Source organism: Amblyomma mixtum, chromosome 10 (assembly GCF_055824585.1).
Source record: "Amblyomma mixtum isolate Tamu chromosome 10, ASM5582458v1, whole genome shotgun sequence".
Taxonomy (NCBI): Eukaryota; Metazoa; Arthropoda; class Arachnida; order Ixodida; family Ixodidae; genus Amblyomma; species Amblyomma mixtum.
In genome coordinates, this window is record NC_143021.1 from 160,733,236 (window position 1) to 160,755,181 (window position 21,946).

At 45.5% G+C, this 21,946-nt stretch overlaps 1 protein-coding gene across 1 annotated transcript in view; it reads left to right on the plus strand.

Annotated features, from left to right (window-relative positions):
* The window catches only part of LOC149327525 (uncharacterized), a 753,829-nt gene that overhangs the window by 319,513 nt on the left and 412,370 nt on the right, over nt 1-21,946 (plus strand). The window lies entirely within an intron of this gene.

Here is a 21,946-nt window from a genome sequence, read left to right on the forward strand (position 1 = left end):
ACATAGCTGTTTTGTTTTCATCCTGATAACTCTCGATAGTTGCAAGTTTTTCCTTAATTTCTGTCTGGCCTTGCAAAAGCTGCTGCAGGATTGCATCGCTAGGTCCTGGGTTAACTTCTATGTCGCCGCACAAAACCAGAAGCAAAAGGTAAAACGCAGCTCTTCGAAATAAAGAAAAACGACACCTTCTGCGCAACATGGGTCTGTGTGCTACAGAATGAGAAGAAACGCATGCATACAATACAGGGGGTGGAACCGGCAAAGCATACACTAAACATATATTGAAATATGTGTCACTAACCTGCGTGAAAAGCAGTAAATGCGTGAGCGGCAACGCCATTTCGGTATCGCCGGTTCCACGCCCCAACGATGAAGTGACGATTCCCGCCTTTTGTAGAGTGTAGTGGCACGGGCTGTAAAACCATGGTGGGTTGACTGGCACCGCACAATGTCCAAAATCGGCTGCGAGGCACACACAATCGTTGAAGTCGACCGTGGTTAGCACAGGTGAAAGCTTGGTGAAGGAACCAGTATCCAGCGTAGACGAATCATGCACAGCAGACAATTCCTCGGCATGAAAGCAGTGACTTGAATAACCAGCGATGAATACCTGCGTGAAAAGCAGTAAATGCGTGAGCGGCAACGCCATTTCGGTATCGCCGGTTCCACGCCCCAACGATGAAGTGACGATTCCCGCCTTTTGTAGAGTGTAGTGGCACGGGCTGTAAAACCATGGTGGGTTGACTGGCACCGCACAATGTCCAAAATCGGCTGCGAGGCACACACAATCGTTGAAGTCGACCGTGGTTAGCACAGGTGAAAGCTTGGTGAAGGAACCAGTATCCAGCGTAGACGAATCATGCACAGCAGACAATTCCTCGGCATGAAAGCAGTGACTTGAATAACCAGCGATGAATACCTGCGTGAAAAGCAGTAAATGCGTGAGCGGCAACGCCATTTCGGTATCGCCGGTTCCACGCCCTACGATGATCAGTCCTATCAGTCCTACGATGACAAGTGACCATTTTGAACAGCGAGAATGAAGAAGGAAGAAGTTACACATGATCAATGAAATACATGGAGGCAATGAGCAGCATAATCAGTATAAAGAATATCTATTACTAAATCTAGAAAAGAAATTGATGACGAACCAGAATACACTGACCTAAAAGCGAAATATTTGGGCGTTAAGAGGGTATGGAACTCAATTTTCCTGTGGTTTCATTTAAACCGGAAGACACTGTATTAAACTTATAGATAAGGTAAGACTCCCTAATTTCCCGGTCATGATTAGTTTTAAAGCCTGATTCCAGAATGGTAGCAGAAATCTGATCAAATGAGTGGCCGGTGAGTTGGACATGCCTTGATAGCGGTAAGTTCGGTAGGGCTTGAACGTGGGCTTTGTGATTGTTGAAGCGTAATCTAAACGGGGTTTCAGTCTGACCTATATATTGTAAATTACATACGGTACACTGCAGCAGGTAGATGACATTTGCAGTATCGCAGTTGAAATCACCGCGAATGCTTAAACGAAAGAGTGAACCGGTGCTATTGACGCTACAAGGTGTGGTCATGTGCAGACATACTTTACAGCGACTCTTGTTACATGGATGGCAGCCTACGGGTTCGGGGGAGTTGGTCTTTGACGATGTTAGTATATCGCGCAGATTTTTTGACCTTCTGTAAACTACTTTGGGTGGCTCTAAAAATATATTTTTCAGGCGATCACTTTGCATAAGAATGTTACAGTGCTTACTTAGGATTGTAGAAATTTTTGGAGCAGATGCAGAATGGGTCAAGACAAGATTAGTTTGAAAGTGCTGAACTGTTGGTTTATCTTTGGCAAATAAACTCGATCGGTGTAGTGTATCAGCCCGCTTAATGGCGTCATCTATCAGTTGTGGTGGGTAATTCTGCTTAGTCAGCGAGTTACGAAGTGTAGCGCAGTTGCGTTCAAAATCGGATTGTTCCGAGCAGATGCGTTTGAAGCGGACCACTTGACTGTAGGGGATGCTGGTTTTAACATGCTTGACATGGCTACTGTCAAAGTGCAGGTACTGTTGGCGGTCAGTAGGTTTACGGTACACTGTTGTAGTTAAGCGGTCTTCGTGAAGTGAGACTGTGACGTCAAGAAAATTTATTGTAGATCTAGAATACGTATGGGAAAATGATATCGAAGGATGCATGCTGTTGAAATCGGAGATAAATGATAGGAGTTGGGCTTCGCCATGGGGCCAAATGAAAAATATATCATCGATGTAACGCCTATAGCAAAATGGTACTAAAGACCGGCTTTCCAAAAATTTGTCTTCAAGCATACCCATAAATATGTTTGCATAATTTGGGCCTATACGGGTACCCATTGAAGTACCACTCGTCTGGACATAATGTTTGCCTTCGAATTCAAAATTATTTAACTGCAATATAAGTTTCAATAAGGTGGCTAAAGTACAACTATCTACTGTTTTTTCTATGCTAGCTTCATTATAGGCAGTCACTACGGCCCGGATACCATCTTCATGCGGAATGTTCGTGTAGAGCGATGTGACGTCGAGCGTGACGAGCAATGATTCCGGAAGAATAATCAAGTCGATGACGTCAGAAAGGAAGTGCGTTGTGTCTTTTATCTAAGACGGAAATGTGGGCGGAATGTCATTAATGAGCGTGTCGACGTACCGGGACAGATTTTCCGTGACACAGCCGACACCGGAAACAATGGGCCTACCTGGAATCTTCTCTTTATGAATTTTAGGTAACAAGTAGAATCTACCGGCTACCGGGCTGAGGGGGACGATTGAGCGAAACGCGCTTTCTGTAATTTGGTTGTCCTTATGAAGATCTAGCAAGGTGTCCTTAACAATATTTTTGAACTTATCTGTGGGGTCATACTGCACAGGCCGATAGAAAGATTCGTCTGTTAGCTGGCTATGTGCCTCTGCAACATAATCGCTTTTATTCATTATTACCACGGCACCACCCTTGTCAGCCGTCTTAATGATAATATCGCTTCGAGACGCTAACTGCTCCATCGCTTTTGTCTCACGAACTGAAAGGTTCCGATGAAAATGGTTCTGTTTCTTATACAGTTGTAGCACAACTTTTTGTACAGCACTAATGTACAATTCTAAACACTTGTCACGCTGTGTTGGAGGAACCCAGTGTTTGTAAGATGGCAATGTATTGCGCGATGCATTTGAATTAGGCTTATTATGAAAAAATTCTCGAAGGCGAAGATTCCGAGCAACTGATAGATGACGCCATTACCCACCACAACTGATATATGACGCCATTAAGCGGGCTGATACACTACACCGATCGAGTTTACTTGCCAAAGATAAACCAACAGTTCAGCACTTTCAAACTAATCTTGTCTTGACCCATTCTGCATCTGCTCCAAAAATTTCTACAATCCTAAATAAGCACTATAACATTCTTATGCAAAGTGATCGCCTGAAAAATATATTTTTAGAGCTACCCAAAGTAGTTTACAGAAGGTCAAAAAACCTACACGATATACTAACATCGTCAAAGACCAACTCCCCCGAACCCGTAGGCTGCCATCCATGTAACAAGAGTCGCTGTAAAGTATGTCTGCACATGACCACATCTTGTAGCGTCAATAGCACCGGTTCACTCTTTCGTTTAAGCATTCGCGGTGATTTCAACTGCGATACTGCAAATGTCATCTACCTGCTGCAGTGTACCGTATGTAATTTACAATATATAGGTCAGACTGAAACCCCGTTTAGATTACGCTTCAACAATCACAAAGCCCACGTTCAAGCCCTACCGAACTTACCGCTATCAAGGCATGTCCAACTCACCGACCACTCATTTGATCAGATTTCTGCTACCATTCTAGAATCAGGCTTTAAAACTAATCATGACCGGGAAATTAGGGAGTCTTACCTTATCTATAAGTTTAATACAGTGTCTTCCGGTTTAAATGAAAGCACAGGAAAATTGAGTTCCATACCCTCTTAATGTCCAAATATTTCGCTTTTAGGTGAGTGTATTCTGGTTCGTCATCAGTTTCTTTTCTAGATTTAGTAATAGATATTCTTTATATTGATTATGCTGCTCATTGCCTCCATGTGTTTCATTAATCATGTGTAACTTCTTCCTTCTTCATTCTCGCTGTTCAAAATGGTCACTTGTCATCGTAGGACTGATTATAAGTAAAGCACATTGCCATGTTTATTATATGTAGCTAACACAGCAGATAGACTAAATTTCGCAAAGTAACTGTTGTGTATTGTGGTTCATTTATCGTCTTTTGATTGACACTGTGATTCATTTATCGTTCTGTAGACATGCGCCTGATGCTTTTTTATCGAATTTTTTGGCTCTGTTATCCTCTGCGTTGTTCTTACCTACATATATTGTGCCATCCCTCTCGATCCACACATTCTGACGAAGGCCGTTCCACGGTCGAAACGTCAATAAATTGTTTCAAGCGTTTCAAACGTTGGTCTACGTTCTTACTACTACATACCGTGCCAAGATTTTCCCTTTTTTTGCTGCATTATATATATATATATATATCCCTTTGTGATGGAAGGCGCGATTTACGTCGCTTCAGCGGATCCAGGCGGAGCCGTTTCTTAGTTCCAGAATGTTGTAGTAACTTTGCACGCCATGTCTCGAAAGTTCGCTATCAGCTTTAAGTTTAGCATGCCCAAGAGCGGCGGGCATTCTGTTCGATGACTGCCGCGCACGCTTGTTGCTACACAGCTACCGAATCATTTAGTTCTGTACGGGCGCAAGTCAGCCTAAATAAAGTTTTGCTTAAAAGCCATTTTCACTGTCTTGCTGCTCTCCGGACCTGCAGTCACCACTGCGTGGCATCTCGTGGAAGCGCGAACGATTGTCCCTGTCGCCCTCACGACCTGAGAGTAGACAAGAAGCCCGGGCTGTCTCGAAGAAGCAGGTCACGAGAAAGCCGCAGAAGCCGTCCTCACCGAAGACGAAGTGCGAAGCAGCCGTCGTCTCCTGAGGTCTTCACCTAAATACGGACTACTACGAGACCGCACGCGAGCAAAGGACTCCTCAGTTCAGACGTCAACCATGGCTCCGACCCCAGCCCCCATTATTTTGCACCAGCCCCGACTGCCGTTCAACGGTTCACCAGGCGAGGATCCTGAAGCGAGGAACTCTGGAGCAGTTTGACTTTGTCACCGTATTCAACAGTTGGGATGACCAGGCTTAAGTGAAACATGTGTCCGTCGCCCTGGATGGACCAGGTAGAATTTGGTTCGAAAACCACGAAACCTCTCTAGCGACGTGGGAATCATTCAGGCGGAAGTTCCTGACGGAAGGCATTCACATGCATCGTCAGGAAAGAAAGATCTCAGCTGCTTCTACAGTCACGCACCCAACACCCGAACAAGACCGCATACATAGAAGACATGAAGTACATTTTTCAACGTGTCGATCCTGACATGACAGAAGAGAAAAAGGTGAAGCTTTTTATGCGTGGTGCTAAAGTGGCACTCTTCGCAGGTCTGACCCACAATCCACCGAAGAACGTCGCTGAATTCACCAGCGAAGCTGTCACCATTGAGCAAACTTTAAAAACAAAAGCCCGCCATTTCCCTCGACAGCTCCAAGTGACCTACCTCAACAGCCTTCTCGGATGGCACAGTATTTGGAGGCAGCCTGTGGAATGTCATGCGGCATGCAGCTGCGCCGCCTGTTACCATCTTCCAGACAGCCTCAAGTAGCGACCCTTGAAGAAATCGTCCGCGAAGAAGCGCAGCATGCGCTTGGCTGCCCGTCATCGACGCCTCCAGCTGAAGCTCCAACCTCGACCTACGCCGCTGCAATACGCAGTCCTCAGCACCACCGACACAACCCGAGACCACCTCTTCGACGTGAGCCAGCTGTTCCCGAACGCCGCACACCTGCCCCGACACACCCAACTTACGAACGACGCTCAAGCCGGAGGAAATGTGACACCTGGAGGGCTTCAGACAACCGCCCGTCGTGCTGCCATTGCAGTGAAGAAGGTCATGTTCTTCGCCACTGCCCGTACTGCAGCACCAGTCTTCGTGGCTTTGCTGTTGACGCACCACGACCAGGCTTTGTTCAATGCCCGCAAGAAATCGACGAGTACCTGTGTCGACCGGATTGTGCGCCGAATCGCCTCTCGTGCTTACCATCGCCGTAAGACCCATGTTTTGCGTCACCACGCCACTGCTATGAAGCCGCGGTACGACTACGGTATCCTAGTCCCGTAGGAGAAACTAAAGACAGCGAAGTTGCTCAAGAGACAAACACAAAAGATCCGCCAATGACCATGCCACATAAATACACCGCCCCTAACACACCGACGCCGCATACACTGACAACCTTGAACACGACGAAAACCGCCTTCAAAACAACGCCGCCCCACAGAAAAGCTTCGACTGCAGGCCCTACCGATGATTCACATACCCGACGCCGAGGACGACGTGCAACGCAAGAGCCAGGGCATCCGACTTAGAGGTGGTTATCGACGGCTGGAAGGTTACCGCTCTCGTCAACACAGGAGCCGATTACTCGGTGATAAATAGAACATTCGGTGCGCATCCGAGCAATGTCATCACCGCTTGGGACGGAAACAAATTCGTACTGCTGAGGGCCACCTCTTTACGCCACGATGCACAGAGCGAGTGACTGTCAAGGGACATACCCATTCTGCGACCTTCATTGTGGTAAGGCAATGTTCCCGCGAAATGATCTTGGGTATTGATTTCCTTAAGTGGCATAAGGCGATCATCGACCTACGATCAAAGCTGATCACGCTTTCAATGAATGAGGCCATCCTTTCGATGAGAACTCTGGAACATCACATTGCCCTGAGTGTTTTGGACCAACAAGTGATCCCTCCACCCAGCTCAAGCGTAATCGTCACCGTAGGCACTACGGAAGCCAATAACACTGAAGCCGTCATCGACGGGAACATGCAATTGCTTCTGAACCAAGGAACTGGCAGCGCAACAGGCATCGCACATCTCCGCAATTGCCAAGCTGAGCTACTGCAAACTAACTTCAGCAAAGAATACCGCCTCTTTAAGATAGGAACGAGGGTTCCTTTATTCGACGAAATATCCGACGTGCTAAACTCCTTCGGCCTCTCCGACCCATCCGTAGAAGATTCACCTGACCAAGCGAACTCACCTACTTTCGACATCAACCCAGCCCTGCTCTGGAATAGAAAAGACCAGATCCGCAATCTACTTCGAAGCTACAACGAGAGGTTCTCGCCATCGCCGAAGGCCCGACAAACGCCGATTGCCAATTATCACACTATAAGCGACCTGCACGCCCGACCTCTGCGCCAAAGCCCCTACCGAGTGTCGCCGCGTGAACGACAAGCCATCCAAGACCAAGTTGTAGAAATTCTTTGCGGCGACATCATCCTGCCTTCAAAGGGCCCCTGTGGAGCACCGGTTGTTCTAGTGAGGAAGAAAGACGGCACGCTTCGATTCTGCGTTGACTACCGCCGCTTCAACAACATAATAAAGAAGGATGTCTACTGCCTGCTGCGCATCGCCAACGCACTGGACCGGCTCTGCAATGCCAAGTATTCTCATCCAAGGAACCTCAAGAGCAGCTAATGGCAAATTGAGATCGATGAAAGAGATCGCGAGAAGACCGCATTCATCATTCCGGATGGCCTCTCCGAGTTAAAGGTGATGCCATTTGGTTGCTGTTCCGTACCAGCGACGTTTCAGCGAGTAATGGGTGCAGTGTTGGCAGCGTTAAAAAGCATATTTGTGCGGTATGTTTACATGACGTCGATGTCTTCGCCTCGAACTTAACCTTAACTAACAGATAAAGAGGCTTCCAACAGTAGAAGACGCCATCAAGTCGTCAGCCCTAACCTTAAAAGCAGAGAAGTGCCACTATGCGTGTGAAGAGCTACGGTTTCTAGGCTACATCGTTAGCAAGGAAGAAGTATGCCCGGACCCGCACAAAACAGGTGCTGTCGCACTGTTTCCACGGCCGACCGATAAGAAAGCAGTGCGCAGGTTCCTCGGACTGTGTGCGTATTACCGACGATTTGTCAAGAACATTTAGCGCATCTCCGAGCCTCTGACCCAACTGACAAATTCAGACGTGCCATTCAATGGGAAGCGCCGCAAGCGGAAGCCTTCAAAGAACTTCAGCGTCGTTCATACCTATGCAAGCAGCACGAGTCTAGGCGGCGCCATTTTTCAGAAAACCGGCAGTCTGGAGAAAGTAACCGCATACGCTAGCCATTCCACGTCCAAGGCCGAGGCTAACTACGTATTCGACAACTGAGAAGGAGTGCCTTGATATCATCTGGGCTACGTCTAAATAACGCCCCTTCCTGTACGGACGACCGTTCAAGGCGGGCAGCGATCTCCATGCACTCTGCTGGCTTGCCAGTTTGAAGGACACCTGCGGTCGCCTTGCTCGGTGGAGCCTGCGCCTCCAGGAGTTTTTCGTCACCGTCGTTTACGAGTCCGGACGCAAGCACTCAGACGCCGACTGCCTGTCACGAGCCCCTGTAGATACGCCACCGCCGGACGACGATGAGGACGCCTTCCTGGGACGCATCAGCACCACCTCTTTTGCGCTGCAGCATTGCTCGGGCACCGACATAGAAAACCTCATCGACTACTTCGAAAATGAGGTTCCTCAACACCCCCGCCCCCACTACTTTTGTTCCAGCAATGATAATGTTCGTTCTGTGTACAGAATGATGTTCTCGTGAAAAACTTCGCAGGGGACAAAACAAGCTACCGCCTTGTTCTACGTGCAAGTCTGCGCGAACAAGTTCTTCAGGCGTAACATGAGCAGTCGACAGCCGGATCTCGGGGAGTTCTCGCATACTCTGCCGCATTCAAAGCAAGTATTACTGGCCCGACGGTCTGCCGATGTCACAGATTATGTGAAAACCTACCGAGATTGTCAGCGACAAAAGAACCCTCCCACCCGACCAGCAGGATTTCTGAACCCATAGAACCAACCCCTCTGAAATCCCTTTCAGCAGATCGGCATAGACTTGACTGGCGCTTTCCCGAAGTTAACATCTGGAAATAAGCGGATCGTCATAGCGGCCGGCTACCTGACCCGCTACGCCGGGGCAAAAGCTCTAGCGAACGGAACAGCAGCAGAAGTCGCCAAATTTTTCGTGCAGTGCACTTTTCTGCGACACTGCGCTCCCCGATGTGCTCATCACGGACAGAGGAACAGCATTCACGGCGAATTGAGGCAAGCCATCTTGCTTTGCGGCCAAACAAGCCACCTGAGGGCAACTGCATGCCATGCGCAGACTGACTGAGCGCCTGAACAAAACCACCGCCGACGCGCCCGTCATGCATGTCGATGCCAAACAGAAGACCTGGGGCGCCATCCTGCCTTGCATCGTCTTCGCTTACAACACCGCAGTGCAGGGTACCACCCAGATGATGCCTTTTACACTCGTCCATGGCACGGAGGCCACGAACACGACAGACGTCATGCTGCCTGACGTTACTGAAGAAGATAACGTCGACGTCGCCGTCTACCTTGAACTCGCAGAAGCCTGAAGAGTTGCACAATTACGGATCAAAAGCCATCAGCGGACCGTCGCCAGACGCCACAACCTAAGAAGACGCAACTCAGAATGCAAGCCAGGAGACTGAGTCTGGGTTTACAGTCCTATTGGCTGCTGGAGATTGAATGAAAAGCTTTTTCGCTGCGGTTTCGGTCAGTAGAAGGTTCTTAGTCCGCTAGGTGAACTGAACTATGAAGTCGTCCCAAATGAAATGACTGCATCCCTGCGGCGCGGCGCGCGGCCAGAGTTGTCGATATCGGCCGCCTGAAGCCCTATTTTGCACGCTAAAAGACGCTGTGTTTCAACACTCGTGTTTATTTTCGCACAATCCATTTTGTTTGTTTCTAGGCGACTTATTTGCTTTAAAGCATCGGGTCTTACTTTTTTGAGAGGGGAGTAATGCCTCGAATCTGCATAGTGATTTTTTTTTGTCTTTCTAAAAAGCTGCCGACACGCGGCTTTATCACTTTGTCTCTGAAGCAAGAAGCCATAAGCCATCAGATTTTTCTCGACTGATCGCATCCAGGCGAAGCCCATTCTGCGTTGTTCCAGAATGTTTTGGAAACTTTTCTCGCCGTATCTTGAAAGAAGCTATCAGTACAGCCGAGAGAGGGAACAGTCTGTTTGACGACAGCTGAGCACGATTGTTGCTGCGCCACCGCCGAGTCATTCAGTTCTTTACAGGGCGCAACTCAGCCCAAATAAGAAGTTTAGTTTAGAAGCCACTTTTGCTTCCTTCCTTCTCTCCGGGCTGCAGTCACCACTACGTGAGAATATTCATCTCCCATCTCTGTCTTCCTCGCAAGCGCCATTTCTGTAGGGGCTAATAAAGGCTGCTCCAGGCGTTCTCAGTATATAGCAAGGTTATTTTTTGCAGAGCAGAAAGGTTAATTGTTAATGTTTGTATCAGTCCTATCTCCCAACACAAATAAAACGGCAACTTAAAAATACTGATTCATCCTCACCGGCAACTATATAACGAGAAAGGGAAAGATAGACGGCTTCTACATGGGCATCCAAAGCAAATGTTGATGTAAAAAGTATTCCAAGAGACCCGAAGCTTTCTACATCTCCCATTGCATCAAAATAATGGCCTGAGCGGCGAGTTGCTGCATGATTAAATGCAGCCAATCCTTGTCCACGGAAGTTTATAGATGAGCGGCGAAGCGCGCGATAGTCGAAGAGAGGCGCCACGTGCAACAGTGATCCCCCGAAGACCCATAGCCATCGGGAAAGCCGGTGGTGTCCTGTGCATAAAACGTGCAGATTGAGTGAACCGGTCGGCAAAGCCGCTGCTACCACGAGAATTTCAAAGCTGTTTTATTTGCATCATTTTATACTATACGCTTTCTGTCATTTAATTCCTTGCTGCATTCGATCGTTTATTTTTTTGCCCGTATGTATTTCTGTTATTGAATGTTCACCAAATTTTTTTTTCGTTTATCCATTATTGTGTCTTTGTGTTCTCTTCATTGTCCCTAGTGCCATTTCGGTAGGGGTAGAAACCCTGTAAAGTCAAATTAATTTAGATTTTCGTCTGCACTCTGGTCATCTGTATATGTAGAGATGCAAATAAACATTAATTGAATTCAAAAAATAACTCAGAGGCATAGCAAGATGGACTTGTGTACGGAGATTTTGCAGCAACGTGGCCATTCAGTTCGTGGTAGAGTGCAAGAATTATTCGATTAAATACTTATATTTGACCAAGCACCTTTTTATTCTGCTCACTAAAGCCGTCTACGTCTAAGGTGAGTACACGATTTAAATGTTTTTGTTTGGATTTGTGCTTTTGTTTCTATTTTTAACTCTGTTTTTCTGCTATTATTCTCTGTATATGCTTGCCATTTCTTGTTAAATGATTGACTATGCCCGTCCTGCTATGAAAATGCATGATCTTCACTCAATGAAATACGGAAATCAAATATAGAGCGTCAAAATTACCCATTCGAAACTTCGTTTAGATGGCTTTCCCGGATTGCGCATTTTTAAAATTGTGTCGCTCGCATTTCAATCAAGCTAATAAGGACTCCGTCGGTTAGTTAATGGCGCCGACGCAGTTAAATGTGCAGTGAAGAGGAATCTGAACTCGTCTTTTTGCCGCGGGAACTCAATTCAATTCATTTTTTTATTTTCCAGAAAGATTCTGGTGGATTCATAGGCAAAAAGCTGTTCCTGACAGCTTGACAGAGGCCTACAAAACCATCAACGAGGCAGTGGGTGATGACCTGATGATGCAGAATATTGAAGAAGAATAAAATATGTTTTACCCACAATATATGACTACAACCATGGATGATAGCTAAGTAGAAAAATATGCATTAACAAGAACATACATTAACAAGAATTACATTTTAGAGCTTGACACCAGTTCTACAGAAAACAGTATTGACAAAGTATCGATTATAATTTCAAAGGAAATTTACACATATTGTTTTAGATATACAGTTATGTGGCATACAAAAAATAAAGGACATTAAGGCTAAGCAAAAAATAGCATGAACAAACTATCCATCAAATAGTTAACCGGTAATATATCTAGGAACAGGCAGCACATAATGCACACAATCTCGAAGCCTACATTATACAATTATAGCTAAAATGAGTACACTTGTGCACATCTGGTATACTTTGTAAAGAAAGGTACAGCTATGTGGACAAGAATTGGTCAAATAACTGTTTTAGTGTAGGCTTAGTTATGTGTTTCTATTTATTTAGGATGACTGGAAGATTATGCTGAAGTGTTTGTACTTTATAATTTGTGCGGAAACGAGGTATGAACCATAGATCAGTGTTCCGTGTATGAGTGTTTTTATTGAGTTCTAAAGAGGCTAATGACTTAAGGAAATGCCTGAAAGAATCCATTCCTAAATAAAATGATCGCAGGACTCCAAAATCGGAAGCACGTTTGATGCTAATTATATTGTAGGACTGAAAATATTCTGCTATTGACGACAGGAAGTCTATATTGGCGATGTTACGAATATTTTTTTTCTGGAGTACGTATATCCTCTGGACATTTCTTTGTGATGTAGTCAACCAAACTAAATTGCAATAGTTAGTGTAGGAGTCAAACAAGGCATTGTAGACTTGTAGTTTATTTTTGTTGGTAGAAAAGAACGGCAACGTGATAATGCCCCTGTAACTGTTGAAAGCTTTTTGCAGAGGTTATCTATGTGAGAGTCCCACTTAAGATGAGAACTAAATGTAATGCCAAGTATCTTGATTTCTTCAACAATCTCAGTAATTTCGCCTTCACAGCGGATATCTTGTTCAATTTTAACTAACTTATTTCTGGCGCGAAAAATAACTGCCGTGTTTTTTGAGGGGTTGATTTTCAGCTTGATTTTCAGATAGTGGCCAAAAGATTAATTTTTCAAGAATGTTATTACCCTTTGATATAAGAGTATTAACATCACTGCCTGATAGAAAAATACTGCTGTCATCTGCGTACACAATAAATTTAGCCCCCCCCCGTCAATATGGGCAATATCGTTTATATAGACGATGAAAAGTAATGGGCCCAAAATGCTACCTTGTGGTACACTAGTTAATATTGGTAGAGGTGAAGATTTATGATTGCCAAGGTGAACACACTGAGTCCTATTTTTTTAAGTATGACCGAAGTAATTCAAGAGATTTGCCACGAATGCCATAATGTATGAGCTTAAATATTAAAATGTTGTGATCAAGAGAATCGAAAGCCTTACTGTAGTCAATAAAGAGACCAAGTGTAAAGAGTTTTTGATCAATATTTTGCAACACAAATTCTTTAAGCGATAGAAGTGCAGATTCGGTTGATCGTCCCCTTCTAAATCCAAACTGGTTATCTGAGGGCAAGTTACGCGTGTCCAAAAACTTGGTCAGATATTACTTTTTCCAAACCCTTTGAAAAAACAGGTATTACAGATATTGGTCTGTAGTTTCTCGCATCATTTTTATCCCCGCTTTTATATATGATGGATACCCTAGACCTCTTCATGGCAGTAGGAAATACACCTTTTTCTATAAGACAATATGCTGCAAAACGTGTTTTACGGGCGTAATCTGTAAGTTATCTATATCCAGGGCTTTGCTATTCTTTAGGTTCATAAATGTGGGGTAAATTTCATGCCCAGTTATTAAATGGAGAGCAAAACTCTCTACAGGGCTATGGCCGGCAGGCTGAACAGCAGGAAGGCAGCTGTATTCTGCGGCAACATCGACAAACACTTTATTGAAATGATCAGGCAGTTCTTTACCAATAAGCTCGGGGTTATTGTGTACTATTCTGTCAGGAATAACATGTTTATTTTGGCGACCTAACACATTATTTATCACCTTCCATGAAACTTGTGGTTTTTGCTAACGATATCAAAGAACAGGTGTTCATAATACGCAGTTTTTGCGTGCCTAAGTTCTTTATTTACTCTATTTCTATAAGACTTAAATTCTGTTAACGTTGCCAGCAACCGAGTTCGTAAGAAAGCATGGAAAAGTTTATTTCTCTTTTTAATCATCCCGAGGAGGTATGGTGTGATCCATGGTTTCCTAACTCTTTTCGATGGCTTGAATGTTCTAAAACGGAAGTGCATTGTGTATAGCTTTACAGAAAGTTCCATGAATTTTAAATATGCTTCATTTACATCAGTAATTGTATATATAACTGACCAGTCCTGAGCACCAATATCCCTTTCGAAAGAAAGAAGAGCCTCTACAGATAGGGACTGAACTGTAACTATGTCTCGTCTGTAGATTCCATGCCTAAATCGGTTACAGTAGAACATAAAGATTCGACAATGATCACTACTATCAAACGCGATTGTTCCGGCATGAGAAATGGTGTTTTCAATATTTGTAATAAAAAGGTCAAGAGAAGTGGAAAAAAACTGTCAGCCTTGTGGGCCATGTAATTATGTTAATAAAGCCAGTTGAATAAACAGTGTTGTTAAAGTCTCGTGCATTCGAGCTATCACTGCAAACCTCTGTGTTGAAATCGCCGCCACAAATCAGCGTAAAATTGCCATCGGAAACAAACTGCAAAAAGTTTTAAAAAAACTCATGAACTCCCTAAAATTGCCCTGTGGAGGGCGGTAAACAACAGCTATTAGTTCAAGGTTCTGCTTTAAAGTTAGGATTTCATAGTCTGTGGTAACAATACAATATTCAGAGAGAAAATCGTAATCCCGCTAGATTCAACATACATTGCAACTCCACCCCCTTTGCGGTTAGTACGATTCATGACAAAATTCTTATAATTGTCAAAATGAGGTACGTCACCCTCATCATAATACCATGTCTCGGTCAACATTATTATCTTATATGAAAAAGAAAACTGACTTAGGAGATCAGATATGTTATCATGCTTTCCGGGTGTGGAGCGTGCATTAATGTGCAGAGCTGAAGTATACCATGCAGAGGGAAATGCTTGAGGTAAAACGAAATTGTAATATTCCATTGTCAATTTTTTTGTTTTCTTAGGGTGATTGGCTATGAGGTGGTACTGAAAATATCTTAGCAAGGTCATCTTCTGGGGTAATGGGTACAATCTCAGAGCCATCGGACTGCCTTGCAAGGATTTTTCCGTTCTGTGTCCACACTGACTTCCATTTGTGTTCTTCAGACTGGGGCATAAGTGCTCATTTATATATATCGGATTGTCATTATCCAGTCCAATGTAGCGGTTGGTGAAGCGAGCTTTCTTTCCTTTCTTTAGCGTGATGTTACGTTTCACTAGACTTAAATTGTACAATTATATTAGTTTTGTCACTGTTTCGGATCGGAACCCGATGGCAAACCTCGATATCGTCTGCAGAGATTGGTTCTTTGATGGCATCACCAATTTTTGATACAATGGTAGTGATGTTTTCATCTTCTGTTTTTGAAACACCCCGGATCTCAATGTTTGCATTCCTGGAGTATTGTTCAAAGTGAACGAGCTGCTTTTCAAGGTCAGCATTTTTCTTTTTAAGAGCCACACATCTCTGAAGAGTTGCCTGGTTTTCAGTGGCAAGTTTAGCATTCTTTGCTACTTCCACATCGAGTTTTTTCTTCAGTGATTCAATTTCTTCATAAGCAAACTCAAGACTCGTTGTCATGCTTTTCTGCTCAGACTTCAGATCGCTCATTTCATTACGCAAGTGCCTTTCATAGGCCACTCGGGCCGTTTTAAATTCCTGCCTGAGATCATCTTTGAGGTTCGCGTAGATTTCGTCTTTGATTTTGGCAATTTCTTTTGACATCCTTACAGAGGCAACACAGCCCTAGACACTTGGCAGCAGCGGCGGTAGAGTATGAAAAAGGAATACTGATATGTTTTGCCGGACTGGTAGCGTGTTCCACCAGGCATCGGATCCAGGAGCACCGCCGCTGTGCCGATGGAGGAAGGAACGTGGGCCGGAGACAGGGAGTAGGGGAAGGAAAGGAAAACTGTATTCACATATTTACAAAGTTACTTACAAGCAAAGACAAACAGGGTAAAAGCTCAGAAGTCTCAGGGAAACGCTGAGGGAATCGCACCTCGATGAACGTGTCGAGCGCTTTAAATAGACCACCCCCCCCCCCCCCGAGATCTTCCCGCCTTTTCCGACCAATCGTAGGGACTTCGTCCGGGTGCTCCTTAAGGTCGTTCCCCGCTTCGTCGTCTTCGTCGTCTGAGGCACTTGGATACTCGGAAGTGTCCCGTCCGGCCAGGTGGATCCTATATCTTGTTTCAAGGAAACGCCCGAAGGCGAACACCTGCAGCGGCGTCACCCGCGCAGTTGACAAAAGAGCCAGGCGCGGTTGAATGGCAGACGCTCGTCTCCGCACGCGGCAGCAGGCGTTCAGTCAGGTCACCCTGACGGATGTACACACAAGGTCGCAGGGTCAATACTGCTGCGTTGGGTGCCGTTTAAGGGGAACTCGGGAAAAACACGTCGCGGCAGTTAGGCAGAAGTGGAGGTACGTGGAATCCAGGAGTCGTATCCGTCCCTCGTGTTCGGTTCCACCTTTATTTTCAGGAGGTCGCATGGGAGCGCGTGCACGGAGAAAGACCACTTAACAGAACCACGCACTACCTCTGGGCATGGCCTAAGTGGATACAGGTGTGACTGGAACACACAAAGAGGGTTGGGGGGGGGGGGGGGGGTGAATGTAGATTCACAACAATACACCGTAGAACGTACACTGCACTAACCTGCATAAAAACGGCTGAACGGCGTCAGGTGATGCACCCAGGTCGTCGCCGCTGCCGTGAAGGCTGTGCTGCCGTGAAGGCCAGCAGCATCGAAGGCTTCTTTTTACAGCAAGAGACAGGTGACGTCACGGCCTCTGATGTCGATAGGAAGCGCTGCTGGTCGCAGCGCTATCGTCCGCTTGAGCGTCGTTCCGGTGGGCGTCATTCCGATGGGCGTAGGCGCACGTGTAGTCAGCCGATCCTTCTGTAGCCACTCGTTGTAGTTTCGCAGAGTCAATCTGCGTAAAAACCGCAGAACAGCGTCAGGTGATGCACCCAGGTCGTCGCCGCTACTGCCAAGTGAACGCCGGCAGCATCGAAGGCTTCTTTTTACAGCAAGAGACAGGTGACGTCACGGCCTCTGATGTCGATAGGAAGCGCTGCTGGTCGCAACATCAGAGGCCGTGACGTCACCTGTCTCTTGCTGTAAAAAGAAGCCTTCGATGCTGCCGGCCTTCACTTGGCAGTAGCGGCGGCGACCTGGGCCTGTATAACTCTCTCGACGAACCCTGACAAAGAACCGCATAGCTCCACGCTACAGTATACGCTCTATTATTCGGAATTTTAATAAGCTACAGGGGATGCCTCAGTAGATCCACTATGGCTGCATTAAGGATCTCAGCGCTCGCGGTTAGCCTCGGTAGACTCCAGCTTGTTTTTAAATTTCACGATGAACTTGCACTTTTTTGTCGATGGTGGCACTATCGTGCGAGCCAAGTGTCTTTCGTCGATGATGCAAAGGAAAAAACGAGACGGAAGGAACAATTTCTAAGGCTTGAAAGCAGGTGGCATGAAGCTTCAATGGTAGGCGTTCGATGTGCGCTTTGCATATATTTTAAAATCCGTGACATCTTTTAGTGAGACCATTGCACAACGGCTGAATGGAAGAACCAGAAGATTAGGTAAGCAGAACACAAGGACTGAATGCTCGTCACGCTGTTTCGCTGAAAACAGGCAGGAAAAGTTTTGCTGTCACTGTCGCTTGTTTTGTTTGACAATGATGTGACGTTTTCTTCTTTTTCTTGCTCAGAAATTTTACAAACCATGCAATACTTTCTAAGAGACTAAGCTCAGTAAACGTGCGTACAGGTGAAAAGCGAGAGAAATGAGACCACCTTGTTCTGTACGCTGTCTTCTCAGACCACTGAGTCACGTCTTATGCTGTCAATTTATTCGTAAGCAGACATGCAATGAATACAAGGCCACCTTTCTATTCTTGCCGTACGCCTTCAGTTTAAATTATTAAAGGAGCAGCCATGGTACGGGACAATTGAAGTGCTAAAATAATTAGAATGAATTATAATTCAAATGAAACCATTATGTCAACTACCCACTCCTGTTCACCGTGGATAACGCAGCAACATATCACATTACACGCATCCCGTAATAAGACGTGCATTTATACAGTCATGCCAAAAGCGCATTGGGCTTCAAATATGTCTGTTGATAATGTGTGCTAAGCTACATTCCATACATTTTGGTAAGAGCAGCGCCGCATATTTATATTGGTTCTACTTCGCTGCCGTCAAAACCTCTCGTCTAGAAGCCGCATCTCACAGTCAGCAACTACAACCAACGGATCGCTAACTCGTACACGTGTTCTTTTTAATTTTTTTTTTTTTTGCCAGGAACAACTCCCCTGTACGACGGTCCCTGTGCCTGCATAAAATCCTATTTCGTCTAGGAGGGGAAGGCGCACCGTCTTTGCGTTTTCTCACAGGCCTTGCAATGTTTTGCAGAGGCAGCGATTTAGGACAGCCTCTGAGCATGTCGCGTTTTTCTCTTTTGATATATGTGATCTTCAGTCGATTAAAATACAATTCTGAGCCTGCGTGGGTTCTGCGGCTAATAGGGAGCGGTGCGGCTAATAGGGAGCGCCTTTCCCTGTCCAGAGCCATAGCTAAGAGAAGATCTTAAGAGTTTCAGTGTGGGAAACCTGCACTTTAGCTTTCCATGCAAATGGACGCGCTCTAACAAAGACTAGCGAGATATGCAGACATTTTTAAACTGCATCGCGGTGCTTTTCCACACGCCACCTACCTGCGCTTTGAGGCACTAGCTTCCAAGCTCTGGTGAAGCCACACACGGCGTACGTCAGTTGCGTGGGGCACGTTCAAAGGAAGTAGACAACGTACTTAATCAGCCGGCTGTGCATATCTAATCGCTTCAAGTGTAGTCCGGCGATTCCCTCGCCTCAAGCGGCTGACAGCAGCAGTTTCCAAGAGCAGTGGAATAAGTAACTGGGGACCAAGCGCTAAATTGCTAAATTGGTTGGTCGGCATGTTCTCTCTTGTGTTTCCTTCATTAGCGGAGGGCTGGAAATATCGCTGTTATGCCAAGAGCCGCTGCCACGAGAGATGGCTTTTTTTCCGACCGACCTACTGTTTAGCGGACTACTTCTGCGCCATTGCTACAAGTTTCTTGCCGTAACTTGATTTAACCGTTGAGGAGCAGAGGCTACTTTCGGCTTTTGGAGAGCCAGGACTGATTCACGGTTCTACCCGTACCGGGTTTGGAGTTTATTTTAAACTGAAAAGCCAGACGCCATAGATTAGCCAGGCCGTGGTACGCTGCTCGTTACCATGCGGGCCACAACACGCGTCAGTGGAGCCGAAAACCGGTAGATTGCCGACGGACTGCAGCAGCTGTGCAGATGCCGAAGGAGGCCTGAAACATCCAATGGGCTCACTCATCCCGTTGTCATTGCTAACTTTACCAGCTTTACGTAGTGCCATCTTGCCGTGCAGTCCGAGGTAGCGCTGCTAGAGCCAGGCAATCGGCATAATAGCCACTGGCCCTCTGTTTTTTCGTTTTTAAAACAGAAATATTATTGATTATGAACAATTTCCAATACGTTGCGGTTTCGAAGACTTTTTTTGCCTGTATTAGGCGTCAGTGCTTCTAACGTAATGCAGCGATGTAGTGCACGTATGTGATGAAAATTTTTGGTCAGGCTCCGTCTTCTTAACCGAGACATCCCGAGTGAAGTGGGAAAAAAACAGAGGAGGCCAAGGGCGACAGCACCTGTTTGCGCCCTCGCTACGTGCGATGCTTGTAACTCTGAGCGGACAAAGCGGTTAATCGTCCAGCAGTTTTTAGTATTTAAGAGCAAAGTTACATGCTTTACAAGTGAAGTAAGTTGCTTTCTATTTCTTCCTGCAGCTGCCAAGTTGGTTTTTACTTAAACCTTCTACGAAATGCTTTTTTTCCGTGCTAGTAACAGGAAGATATACGAAAATATTTGTATCGGCGTGTCGCTGTCTGCACAGAACGCAATTATTCGGTGTTGTTTTTTCATAGAAAAAGAAAACAATTTTGAAACACAAGTTCTCCACTGAGTTTCCTTCCAATTCTACAGGCGGTTAAGTTTATTAATTTTAATTTAATTATAACTTTACCACAGCGCCATTTTAGTTTGACAGTACATAAGGGGGAGGGGAGGATTATTCCATAAGTAGTACAAAAAAGTGGCAAATGAATAAAACACAATGCAGAAAGCCCAATGCAGCATAATTTGAAATCTACAAAGATAAGGATAAATATCACAGCATTGCGATTCAATAAACGTTCGCTATGATGAACATGACTTCTGAAGGCAATTTATTCTACTCATTCGTTGTTTCCGGGAAAAATGACATTTTTAATAAATGTGTCCTGCATCATAGTTTCCTTAGTTTGAAAGTGTGATTCCGTCTGGCTGAAATGCAGCCTGATGAAAACTGATCCGGGAACTGATCAGAACTGATGCGGGAAAATCATTCCAGACAGAAAATTTTCAAGTGCTTGACCTTGCTGGTCAAGACGCAGAACTCAGAGAGCATGCATGTTTGTCCCTGCTTTCGCTTTTTTGAGCAACATGAGAAGCCGCGCAGTGACCATTGTGTCGCGTCGCTGCCTGCTCCCGGTGCGCAGAAAATAACCTCCTAGCAGACGTGGCGTCACGCAAGGCATCACGTGTCATGTCATGTGACCAAACCTAATGCGACGACGCAAATCAATGCCACAATGTATGATGAACAACTGTCTCTGAAAATTTTCACCCTAGAAACGCATGTGAACTGTACTGTTCCCGTTGTAGAAATTCCCATCATTGATCTTCTGAAAAACAGCGCTAACAGACAAAGGACCAGAACGAGAAGGACGCACAACTGCGCTGACTAACAATTTTTTTTCGGAAGGCAGCCGATCCGAACCTTTTATACAGAGCCGGAGGGAGTGATGCGCACGCGCAAAGATCAGCAAAGTGGAAGCAGGGAAAGAGCCCACAGATAGACCAACTATTCTTATCATCACTGATAACTAAGAACGCAGCCCAAACAAGCGAGAAAAAAAAGAAGGAGGTGGGGGGGGGGTGAGGGTGGAATGAATAAAGGGGGAGAAACAAAGGCAGAGAGCGTAAACAAACAATTCTAAAAAATTCTAGAAAGATCCCGAAGAAGCCAACAACCAACACGTTTAAACGAATAACGATGAAAGGTGACAAAGATAAAGGCGCTAGAAGCTGAACAGACTGATGCATAAATGGTGCAGGAAAAGCCTGCGGAAGATGTAAAAAATCAGCACGGCTAAAACATGACGGAATGAAAAGCGTTAAAGCAGATAAAGTCAATAACCTGACAAGCCGGTGAGAATGAAGACAAGAAGGGAAGGTGGTCACAAAAATGAAATTGAACAGACAACAGATATCTAAAAAGAAGCAATGAATCATAAAAACGTAAGGGCGAGAAAACCTAAGATGAGATAACTGAGAAGTTATCAGTGCCGACAGTTCACATCTTCCGCAGGCTTTTCCTCCACCTTTTATGGTTTAGTCTGTTCGGCTTTTAGCGCCTTTATCTTTGTCACCTTTCATCGTTATTCGTTTAACCGTGTTGGTTGTTGGCTTCTTCGGGATCTTTTTAGAATTTTTTGGAACTGTTTGTTTATGCTCTCTGCCTTTGTTTCTCCCCCTTTTTTCATTCCCCCCCTCTCCTTCATTTTTTCTCGCTTGTTTGGGCTGCGTTTTTGGTTATCAGTGATGATAAGAATAGTTCGCCTATCTGTTGGCTCCTTCCGTGCTTCCACTTTGCTGATCTTTGCGCCTGTGCATCACTCCCCCCGGTTCTGCGTAAAAGGTGCGCATCGGCTGCCTTCCCAATTAAAGTTGTTAGCCAGCGCAGTTGTGTGTCATTCTCGTAGTGCAAGTGCTGCTTTTCACAAGA